The 9332-nt window shown below is 38.6% G+C and overlaps 1 pseudogene; it reads right to left on the minus strand.

The window, feature by feature from the left end:
* Positions 1-3671: 3671 nt before the first annotated feature.
* Positions 3672-5208, minus strand: LOC141818854 (UPF0481 protein At3g47200-like; annotated as a pseudogene).
* Between the last annotated feature and the right edge of the window lie 4124 nt (positions 5209-9332).

The raw sequence follows: 9332 nt of genomic DNA on the forward strand, positions 1-9332 counted from the left end.
TTCAAATCACCATGTGTCTGGTCAATCTTGACTCGCTTGGACTTTCCTCTTGCCAACTTTTCTATTGGACTTCCGATCACCAAGTATCCTGTCAACTTTGACCCACTTGGACTTTCCATCTTGTGTCAAATGGCTGGTCCTTCATGACCCACTTCCTGGATTTTTCATCTCGTGCCAAGTGTTTGATCCTCCATGATCCACTTGGACTTTCCACCATCAAGTATTCGTTAGGGACCTATTTGATACCTAACTAACATATTGATCAAATATCAAAATCCAACTCGAGTTAAACCGAGTTTGGTTAATTTGATTAATGTTGACCCGAGGTTGATTGCACCAATAGTAGTGGGTGTGGCCTTGATGCATTTAAGGCACAAGGAACTTTTGAATGGATTGAGAAATATTAGATAAAAAATGACAAATCAGAAGCATTCCAAAATGCCTTGAACAGTTTGCCACAAGCATCTTAATGGGCATCCATGGTAGGTGCATTTTTCATGTCAAAATACCATGGGGTATATGCTCTAAAATTTGATTTCCACTATGGAATTTTCATGAATCAAGATATGCAAGAATAGTGAAGGAGGAAAAGATTAGACTAAGATGAGTAGCCTATGTGGCAAGCAAGAAAGACAATAGGAGAAGCACTATGCCATTTGAATCATTATTGTAGCCTTAATCATAGAAGGATAGCACCAAAGAACCCTACATGGAAAGACAAGTAGGTAAATCCTATCAAAAGTCAAATCTTAGCAAGACAATCAGAGAAATGTTAGATGCTTTAATTTCCAAGAAGAAGGACATACGAAGGATCAATATCCAAAGTTGAAGAAGGGGAAGTAGAAAAAAAAAAGCTGAGACTTGAGAAGAAGAAAGCTCTAAAGGTTATTTGGGATGATAAAAAGGAAGATGAGTATAGAAACTTCTTCACACTTACTGTCACCGATGATGGAGTTACTGACAACATCAAAATAAGAAGAAGAAGAGAGCTCGAGTCAACAAGGAGCTAAGTCGTATTACTTAGACAACTCCCTAAGTGAGGTAAAAAGTAGAGAATAACAATTTGAAAAACACCTTAGAAGAATTTACCATTCTCAAAATCTTTGAACATGATTATTGAAAGCTAAAGGGTAAACTTTAGTGAAAATGAGCTAGGATATAAGGAATTCAAAAATGAAAAGTCATATTATTTTTAATTTCTAGGAGGCCATCTAGAACAAAGTTTATATGCAGAACATGGATCCTAAAGAGTTTTTGGTAAATCTGATCGGGCCTAATGTATTTTGGGTGCCTAAATCATTTACTCCTTTTTAGCGTATTTTAGAGAAGTCAACCATGTTAGAATTCATTCAATATCTATACATTATGGTCAACTCATTACTTTATTTGGTTAAATTTGTACAATCACATAGCAAAGTTAGGAACACATTATTTACATCTCGCTCAAAACATAGGTTCGAACTTTATATTTTTATTGAGATATTTAAATATTAAATGAGATATTAGAGTGATACTCTTGGTTTATAATGTTAGTTATGATGCATTTTTTTAAACCTTAAGTATCAATATAGTAATTATTGATCAATTATTGAGAAGCCCAATGTATTAGTAGTGTACTGTACATTTGGCTTAAGGATCATGATTATAAATTTTATTTTGAAAACATAAATTTCTATTTGAAAACGAGTTACCATTTTCTAATCTAAGTGTTTCAAAATTAGAACTTGAAGATAGATTAATTCTCATTAAAACATTTAACTAGTGGAATTGATTTTTTAATGGAATGAAAGAATCTAAGGTTCTTCAAGCTAGCTCAAGCAAAAATGGTGGAACAACTGCTAAAGACGAAATTAAAATTGGAGTGGAATATATAGTCATTCAGTTCTAAATCTATATTACTCATTTTACCTAGGAAAATAATAAATGAGACTAGGCTGAGGTGAATTAGTTCGCTATAAAGCTACAATAGTTAGAGAGATAGGTCATCCAAAAGAGGGAGTGGAAATGGAGCATATTATCAAGAAACTCTTGAAAAAAGGTCACTGAACCAAGTAAGAGTTTAGGACTTATCAATCCTAAATGGGGCATAGAGTGGGAAAAAGTATATCAAAATCTTAGATATTACTCAGATATGATATTTCATCATACAAGAATAATTATCTTTGATTTTATATATATATATATAGAGAGAGAGAGAGAGAGAGAGAAAGAGAGAGAGAGAATGAGAAAGAGTGGAATATTTGGTACTTAATGCAATTTTTTCTAACTTACCTATGGTGAGAGAGTTTAGAATGAGCCCCATTTAAAGTTCCTCTAACATTTTAGGTATTTTTACATTTCATTCACCTAGAGATGGTTAGTTCGGCTCTACGGAAGCTTTCTGCCAACCATTGAATAAATAAGGGAAGTACAGATGAGCCACGAGGATGACCCAACACCACGAGTGATTCAAATGTTGTAGACATTTGTTTACGCTACGTGGAAATTGAACTCTTATGCCCTGTTTACTTGGGAGGGCGGAAAGTAAATCAGAGGAAAACTTTCATCAGGATGTCCATCGTTTACTTTTATAAATTTTTAAGAGAGAAAAGAAATTTTATCCATCAGCGGATCGTTTTCTCCTCAAAATCTATTACTCCGAAATCGGGCGGAACGCGGACGGACGAACAAAATAAAAAATCTCTCCGATTTCTTCTCCTCTGCCGCTGGCGCACCTCTGTCCCTTGCTCGCCGTTCGTCTCTGCCGTCGGCGCACCTTCACCCGTATCCTCTTCTTCGTCCGCCTTCGCTGCTCGTCGCCTCCGAGCAGCCTCCGCCTCCGCTTCTTTATCTTCTTGCGCTCGTCGCCTCCGCTGCTCGTCGCCTCCACTGCTCGTCGCCTCCGCCTCCGCTTCTTTCTCTCCCTGCGGACTGCTGCTCCTGGCAGCGATGGGAATCCTGAAATGGGGGGCGGCATATGAAGAGTACGTCTTTGGGGTGGAGGAGGAGGAGGAGGAGGAGGAAGTGGAGGAGAGCTTGGACGACTCGCTCGCCGGAGATGCCACCGAGGAGGAGTTTGAGTATAGGGAGTCCAGCTGTGGCTCTGAGGAGGAGCCGGACTTCGATTGCGAGGAGGAGGAGGAGGAGGATCGGAATGAGGCTGTCGATGAGGAGGTGGTGGCTCGCAGTGTGATGGCGCGTATCGGGAGGGCGAAGCGGTCTAGGGATTTGGTCGAGGTGGTTGCCGAGGAGGAGTTGGAATACAGTTTGGTTAGATCTCGCCGGCGGAACGCTGCAGTTTTGGATTATGCTGAGGAGGAGGACGATGACCACGATGAAGATTTCCTGCCGGATGATGGCGAGGATGTGGACGTTGATGACGAAGATATCGAACCTTTCCAAAAGAGGCGGAAATTTAATCCTCCGTTTACTCTCCCTGCAGCGAGCTGCGGCGAGGGATTTCCTTTCTCCTCCCTAGGGATTTATTTTCCCTAGGGATTCCTTTCTTTTCCTCATCCGCACTATCAAGTAAACATAGCATTATTACTTGGGAAACTCATCCTTTCACTTACTATCGCATCAAGTCCTTAGGGCATCTAACCTTCTCAACAAGCTCCTTGGTAGGATGGATAGCATGGAAAGAAATAACCTCAATATTTATAGAATTTATGAATTATCCCTTTATTCATAAAAATACATCTCTTCGTGATGTAGGATACATTTTTCATAAATAGCAGAAATTAGTTTTTCAACAACAACAACAATAACAACAACAATAATAAAGCATGGTTATTCTACTTTAAGTGAGGAAGCTAGTTTCTCGACCGAACATAGCTCAGAATAGCATATACGGTCTGTATTGCTGTAAGAACAAATAGGAGAACAGCCCCAAACAATGAGATAGCTGCCCAAGGATTACTAAAGTAGTTGCGATTCAACATTGCGCGCCATTTGCTGCATCTAGTGTTGCGTTGCCTCAGCATGGCATTGATGGCGCCAAAAAGGTATCCGGTTTTCTGCCTAAAGACCACTTGCGATGGGAAGTTTGTTAAAGAGAGTGGCAACATCTCGGCTATCCCCTAAGGCGCTAACAATGATTTCATCTTGTCGAAGCAATTCGACATCTGCTTCCGTATCAATGAGGTAACCCATAAACCTCGCATAGAATGAAACATGGAACTCGCAATCCATTGAACATTGCTCATACGCGATAAGATTCCTCAATAACATGTTGGTAAGCCCGCCGATTATAAGTTTGGGAATCTGCAACTTGCCTTTATGAAATGTAATATCCAAGAAACTCTTAGCTCTCTTTTTTATTTCGAAGTGAATTCCAGCTTCATTAAGAACTGTAGCACTGGGCATCCATGCAGAGTAAACATATTCGGCATCCTCGGGGTTAGCAATTGGAGCAGGGCATTTCTTGTTCACCTGCGATAACAAAGATGAGTATAGCTTTGGTGGCAACGATACTAGTGTTTTAACTAGCTTAGAGCAGCGGAGGAAGCCAAATGTGGACGACTGATTGTCATTGCCATGGTTTCTTGTCGGATCAATGCAAGAATGAAAAAGATGAATTATGTGGTGAAAAGTCTCATTTTCGGAGGGAAGTTCCGAGTTGATTGTGGTCATCAAGCAGATTAACTTGACTGCTAGAGTTCGAAAGGGATTGTTGCCAGGAAATGCAGATTCGTACAAAGTTTCAAGCAGAAAGAAAGGAAGTTGGTTTTCGAGCAAGAAGATATCTTTTACTACTTCAAATCGAGTCCACAAGGTACTCTCTTCTGAAATCTTCATCTCTTTGTTCCACTCCATTATTGTAAGCATCACAAAGCATCCGTCCAGCAACATCATTTCCACAAAACTGTTGCTGCTCATCATCACTTCTTCCGAATAGGCAGCGCGTGCTCGCGTTTCCATCTTCTTGATCCGTTCCAGATAGTCCTCCAAGGTAACACCAGGGTTCTTCTCGAGGACAAACTTGAGGTACTTCCGTTTGAGCTGATTCATGGCCTGTAGATGAGGTTTGCCGTGGTGGTAGGGGCCGAGCGAGACGATCAATGGCTCATAGGCTTGGCGGTCGACATTTTTCAAGATATCCGGGACTTTGTAGATTGTTGGCTCTCTGTTTCTGTCCCTAAATTTTGTGTCTGACAGACTCTTCTTCAATGTGTCTACCCAGTCCATGTCCAGTACTGTCACAATCCTCTCATCTTCTGTGCTATTCATCTTAACTCCAAATGATTTTCCCTTGAAGGATCACAATGATTCAAGTAGCTATTAGATGCCACGATCTAACACAAGGAAAAAGCACAAGGAAAGGAAAACAGATCAGGTGGCTGATAATAATAAAGTAAAAACCTCAGAAATCTTTCGCTAGGCCAAAATAGCTCTGTCGTAAAGCTGCTGCAGCATATTTTCCTATCATTCAGCTGCTGCACCATATTATACACCGAAGAATCTCAGGCTTGCTTGCTAGATCGCTTAATGAATCGCTGCTGTCTCAAGCAAAGCAAGGTCCTGTACGTATTATTTACATGTTCTTTGGACAATAATTCAAGCAAAGCATGCACATTCTGTCCCTTTTTTTATTTGACGGAGCAAATAAAAGTTTTACTTTGTCATTTTGTTTTGACTGAAAACTACTTTTGTTATTTACAAATTCTTTGTACAATAATTCAAGCAAAGCATGCACATTCAGTCCCTTCTTTATTTTACTTGATGGAGCAAATCAAAGTTTTACTTTGTCATTTTGTTTTAACTCAAAACTACTTGATCGACCATATTATACACCGAAGAATCTCAAGCTTGCTTGCTAGATTGCTTAATGAATCGCTGCGTTCTCAAGCAAAGCAAGGTCTTGTACGAGTGACTTTTGTTATTTATAAATTCTTTGGACAATGATTCAAGCAAAGCATGCACATTCTGTCCCTTTTTTATTTCATGGAGCAAATCAAAGTTTTACTTTGTCATTTTGTTTTGACTGAAAACTACTTTATTGACCAAACTAACTGTAAAACACAAACTAAGATACATGTTCTTGGAAGTGTGAAGAGTTCATATGTGAACATAATTTGTGATATGGAGAATTGTGACTGAATTATGTTAGGAGTTCCATAAAATTTGGATTTCTCGTGCTCCTTTGCAATTTATAATTGATTTATTCTAAAATTATATGATATGAATATTTTAATCATGAATAAAATCTCACTGGACTCAAAGTATCTAAAATTATACTATTTAAGTGGAACTTTTCGACTTGAATCGGTTGATTGAATTTGAGTTGACTCAAAGTATTTTGAATCAACTCCAATTGTAATTAGTTAAAAGACAAGTTTGTGATCTAATCAAGTTGAATTGACTATGTGTGTGTTAAGTTGATTGGAATGAATTTGAGTCGATCAAACAGTACATAGAGACGTATGGTATTAGATATCGTCGAACTAAATTGGCGACGAATTTGTTTATTCGTTGCCAAATGACGATAAATTTGACGACAAAAATTGGTCCATCCCAAATTGGTAACTAAACTATATTCATCGTCAAAATTGTTGCAAATTGGTGATGAATACTCGATTCGTCACAAAATTTGTCACTAATTTACGATGAAAATAGTTCATCGCAAAATTTCATTGCAAAATCGTTATATTTTTGTAGTGAGTAGTGAGAATGAACATAGCAATTGACAGACAAGCTTCCGTGATTGGCATTTTAGTCCACTAATTAAAATTTGAGTTGATTAAAATTAAATAGAATACTTAGTTGAAGTTTTTTTTAAGTTCATTTTGAAGACTATACATAGAGGAGTTAGGAGTAAATGAAGTTCATCAAACTAGGAACTATTGTTCAACAGTCATTATTATTACTTGTTTTCATTCTTTAATTAACTTAAGGTTTTTTTACCTTTAAACTTTAATTTCTTTTATGATACAAGATTTTCTTTTCTTTTTTTTTGTTTATAATCATTGTAAAAGCGTTTTTTACCAGGTTTCTTACCTCTGATAAAGATCATGGAGTCCAAAGCACAGTAAATTTTTTGTTAAGACAATCTTCCCCTAAGCTATTGGATTGACTAGTGATAACTGACATTTTTACCGGGTAAATTAGGGTTAGATTGGAACGGTTTGGACCGTATTTTATATTATAAATAGGGATTTTGGGCTATTTCTTCATTTTGGATGAATTTATGATTTTTATTGTAAATTGAATTAAATTATGGAAATTTATTGATATTAAATTGTGGTCTTTAATGCTTGCAGGAAGTAGAATGGTGATAATGATAAATTGGAGGATTAATTTGCAAGAAATCAAACTTGGGTTCAAAGATGTTCAAATTGGAATTTAATTGACTCAATCAGATCAAAAGGATTCAACCAGTCCAGCCCAGCCCAAAGCCTATTCTGTTCAAGCCCATTTAATTCCAAATCACAGCTGGCCCAACATCAAAGCCTGGTCCAATTTCAAATCCCGGTTTAAAATCAATTCCGCCGGTCCAAATCAATTGAAACCCGGTTCAGTGGCTTTGCGTTAAAAGGCGAAGTGGTTCACAGGGTTACGGGGGGCTCGAGATCGCGACCTAGCGCCACTGTTCATTTCTCATCCGCGATTCTTCACTGTTCTTCTTCTCCGCCGAGCTCCCGTTCATCTCCTTCTTCCTTCCCGATCAACACAGAGACGGCGGCAGCAGCTGAGGAAGACGAGCGCCAACCCTCCGCACGGATGTCCACCGCGAGCGGAGCGCTCCGGTGTGATTTCCCTTCTTCCCTGTCAACTGAACTCCGCAGCTGAGAGCGATTTGTTCCAGCGCGTGCGACGCCGGCGACAGCTCTCTTCCGCATCCACAGAAGGTTCCGAGTGGTAGCCGATTCTCCCTGGCGGCGATTTGTAGCAGGGAAAATCGGTCTCTGGCGGCGATTTGTAGCAGAGAACCTCCGGTCATCTTCGACCTCCGTCGTCACCGGAAAAGGACAGGTAACTTGGTTTTAATTCTCTGTACTGATGTTCTGGCGGCGATTTGTAGCAGAGCATCGGAGGTAGAGGCTGAGGATCCAGTTGCTTCGTCCTTTCCGATCGAGTCTTGCCGTGAGCGCAACGGCGAGATCCATCTTCCCCGGCGTGACTCCACTGAAGCTGTGTTCTGGTTCTGTGCTGGCCGGGAAACCACCTTCCACCACCGTTCTTCACTCTGTTTCCTTCTCCTCATTGGTGCCGGCGCCGTTGAGGGAAAACCCTAAACCCTTAATTCCATTTTCTCTGTTTTTGTTGAGTTTCTTTAGTTCTATTAGCTGTCAATTTAAATCAATTAAACCCCCACTTCCTTGTTATTCTGTTGGTGAAGTTTTGTTGAACAAATTGTCTTAACTGTTGGTTATGTGTTGTGATGAATGGGAACTGCTTTGGTTATTGATCGTTGGTTTTGGTATGCTGAATGGGATCTAATTATGCTAAGGATGTTATGTTTACTGTTTGTTTGATTGATTATGAATGTAATTGAATGATTGCAATGAGATTGAATGAACATGTTGTATTCTAGTAGTTGGTTAAAGTCAATACTGTGTTGTTTGATTTATGTGTATAAATGAAATATGTTGTTGAGATGTTCAATGGGTGTAAAGCCCATGTTGAAGTTAGATCAGTTGGATTGGGTTAATGTAGTTCTTGTATGTTTAAACCTGAAGTGTTTGATGAATCAAATGATGTAAGAAGCATGCTCGATGTTGAATCTTTCATGTGTGGCAATTGGGTTAAAATTGTAGTTGTGGGAACCGGTTCTAAGACTGCATGTGGATTGTGTGGTTGATTAATGCATGATGTATCTATGTGTTGTAGGTAGCATGTGGTTATGTTGTTGTAGGATTTGAATAAGATGAATTTATTTAATGTCAATTGTAAAGGATTTGTGTGTATTGTTACTAGTGTGAATTTGTGTATATAAGATAATGTATGTTGTATGATGACTTGTATTAATAATAAGCCATTGAATCAAGAGTTGTACAATTATGTGGTGTTTAGGTTCATTATGTAACTTGTTGTATACATTTGTTTCTTAATTTTGCAAATATGTTATTGTTTGAATTAAATTGTGATTATTGTAAATAATTAATATTATTTTGTCAATAAATAAATTATGCAATTAGCTAGGAATAAATAATGAATAAAACACAATAAACTTGCAGCAGTTCTAGAATAAATATCCAGTCATTGAGTCCGAGAGAGACGACCCGGACCTCTCTATGCTACATTAGCGAAAATAAGGGGTTTGGTAAATAAATAAACAATTTTGATGGGTGTTAGTGACATTGAATAAAAGGGAAAAGCACATAAATAATTCCCATAGCAAAACACCCGCATCA

The sequence above is a fragment of the Curcuma longa genome, unplaced genomic scaffold, assembly GCF_044706935.1.
Source record: "Curcuma longa cultivar G26 ecotype Majalengka, Jawa Barat unplaced genomic scaffold, ITB_CL_G26_1.1 contig_26246, whole genome shotgun sequence".
NCBI classification, from domain to species: domain Eukaryota; kingdom Viridiplantae; phylum Streptophyta; class Magnoliopsida; order Zingiberales; family Zingiberaceae; genus Curcuma; species Curcuma longa.